Source organism: Lupinus angustifolius, chromosome LG11 (genome assembly GCF_001865875.1).
Source record: "Lupinus angustifolius cultivar Tanjil chromosome LG11, LupAngTanjil_v1.0, whole genome shotgun sequence".
Classification (NCBI taxonomy): Eukaryota; Viridiplantae; Streptophyta; class Magnoliopsida; order Fabales; family Fabaceae; genus Lupinus; species Lupinus angustifolius.
In genome coordinates, this window is record NC_032019.1 from 24,446,267 (window position 1) to 24,449,294 (window position 3,028).

The window sequence follows — 3,028 nt, forward strand, 5'->3', positions numbered from 1 at the left end:
CAGTTTCCGAAAGATTGAAATGGTTAGTCAAAGGTCCAAATATTCATGTCTTATCTTATACTACTTATCTCATTAATGAGTTCATATTGTATATAAAAAAACAAGTTGATTAAAGTAAAATGGAAAACAATTATGTGACTGTTGTTGCTCACACTATACATATTTCAAGTGTCAAATATAGAAACCCAATATATGTGAACATGACATACTTTAGGGTCATTGAACGAATATATGAATTGGATTACACAATGTTTTGGTTGTCGATTTTTGGTATGTAGGTTGATAACTATAATGGATTTCAAGTTGATGAGTTAGGATCCATGTAGATAGATCTTAATAGCCAATGTATAAAGATGAGTCATTTATTCTAGCATCATAAACTCAACAAATATTCTATGTTACTGACTCAGCTGATATGAAATGGGCAATAGTTCTTTTGACTATTAAAATAATCATCAATAAAATTGATGACCAAGAACGTGAAGATATTGATGCAAAAGCAAATTATCCTTTTTAGGACACCACAGTCGTATGAGAGTGGACCAACTAAAAATAATTGTTTATATAGAAGAGATTATCACAATGAGGAGCATTGGGTGAATTTGTTTATGGGATTTATGCGATTTTGTTTGTTTCTAATTTCTACTTATATTATTTGTTTGTGATTTGTATTGATGGATATCTTTGTAATTTTATCTTACTATCTATGCTAAAACATAATTCATATGATATTTTTTATTTGTATTGATGTTAATAGAAACTTTTGGATATCAGTTTTTGAGAATATATATATATTTGTGTGTGGTGTTCATGAATTTATATATACATAAAGTATTAATGTGTACAACAATTAACAACGCTTGCTAGGAAAGCTCTAACAATCGACGTTGAATGTGATCCATATAAAAGCGCTCGCTAGAGGGAGTGATGTTATATTATGTTGAATGTTATATGTATCACATACAACAACGCTTAGAGCATTGTATGTGATACATACAACAACGCTCCTTTTAAGAAGCGTTGTTATATTGATCACATATTTCAACACTCTCTATTTGAGAAGATCTTGCTTCTGACCTTGGCGTGGTTTTGATGAAGACATCAAGATCACAAATAGAAGAATAAGGAAGTAGACCATGAAGACAAAATGATCAAGCTTCAAGGGTTATTCATAGACTGAGTCTTCTTAGGTACTTCTATCCTTATACTCAAAGTATAGTTAGTAACAATGCTCAAATAAAGTTAAAAGCATTTTCGAAAAGAATAGAAAACTCTTAGAAAAATATTTTATATGTCACGTAATGGGTTACTTGATCAGAGTAACATGTTACAAGTATTGTGTAACAATTGGTAATAGATTACTAGGATTACGTAACATGTTACATGACTAAGAAAACAATTTTAAAAAATAATTGTCACAATGTTACCGATTACCCAAATGTGGTAACCGATTAATTTGAAAACATAAACATTTGGTAATCGATTACATCATTGATGTAACCGATTACACTTTACTATTAAAACCAGATTTTCAAATCTGAAATGAAATGTTTTCATCAAAACTCCATGGTTTCACTCCAATCGTGTCCCAACCTTTGGAAGGAAACCATGGCTGATTAGGAGTCTATTTAAAGGCCTTGAAACACCCATTTGAAAATACACTTGTCACGAAAATATTATAGAGAAATTTCACAACTTTTGTAAACAATTCTTTGCACTTTCAATTCAACTTTTGTTCTAAATTTTCAGAAGTTGTTTAAAGTGAAAGTTCTTAAAGTTTTCTTAAACATTTTTCAAGAGCATTTGTTTACTAAGTATATTAAGAGTCAAAGGATAACATGTTATAGCACTATCATATCTTGTAAAGACAGTCCTGCAATTATTATCATTCTTCATCATATTGTAAACTTGTCATCACAAGGGTGTGATGGTAAAGGGAAGAGTTTACTTGGAAAATTTATTTTCCAAGGGTGAGATATTTGTGAGTGTGTAAGGTACAAGGTTATCGAGGAGATAAATTGTAATTGCAACTCAAAGTATCTAGTGGAAAAATCTATTGTGTGACAAGAGTACTGGATGTAGCATTCGATGAACAAGATGGTGAACGAGTAAAAAATCCTTTGTGTATTTTTCTTCTACCCTCTTCTTGTGTTTACATTTTGAGTTTAACTTGGTTAAATTTCTACAACAATATTCCGCCGCTTTTACATTATGATACATTGCGGAAAAGTTGACCATTTCTCCTGTCAACTAATTCACCCTTCTTTGTTGTCATCTTAGTTTCAAACTCTATAAGGAACATTGTTCTAAGTATAACATACAATGTCGCTCCTTGTAGCCAGTGTTGTTGTATGTATCATACATATAACATCGCTTGCTAGAGGAAGCGTTGTTGTATGTATCACATACAACGACACTCACATATGAACTGTTGAATCATACTATACATTCTATTGTGTTTACATTGACAGCATCTGAAAGCACTGTTAAATCCCAAAATGAACATTGTTGAATAGTAACTCGTAGCGAGAGAAAATTCATTATACCAAATTTTTTAAATGATACCAAAATAGATTGAAAACATGAATCTATATGTACTCCTTTTTTTATGTGGTGATCATAAAATCCAAGATATGTAAAGAATAAATAATTCTTTATACAATATTATAACAAGTTATATTAGAGCATGTTTTTTCATATTTTCCAATTAAGTTTTATGATTATGATATAAGTTCTAATTATTAAATTTAGGTTTTTAACATTGTATATTGTATGAATCCTAATTTTTAAATTTAGGATTTTCACACTTTCGTCAATATGAGAGTTCATGGATTCAGATTTATACGAATTCCTGTATTTTTTTCCAATTGGATTAAGGGTTCCCTCACTTGTACATTATCATGATTTGTTTTTGGATTCAAATATGTACATTATTATAATTGTCTTGTGTTTGCACGTTTTGACGGGCAATTAGTTTACTTCATGTGATATGTTACTGTAAAGATTATTCCAGATTTTGCATTAAATA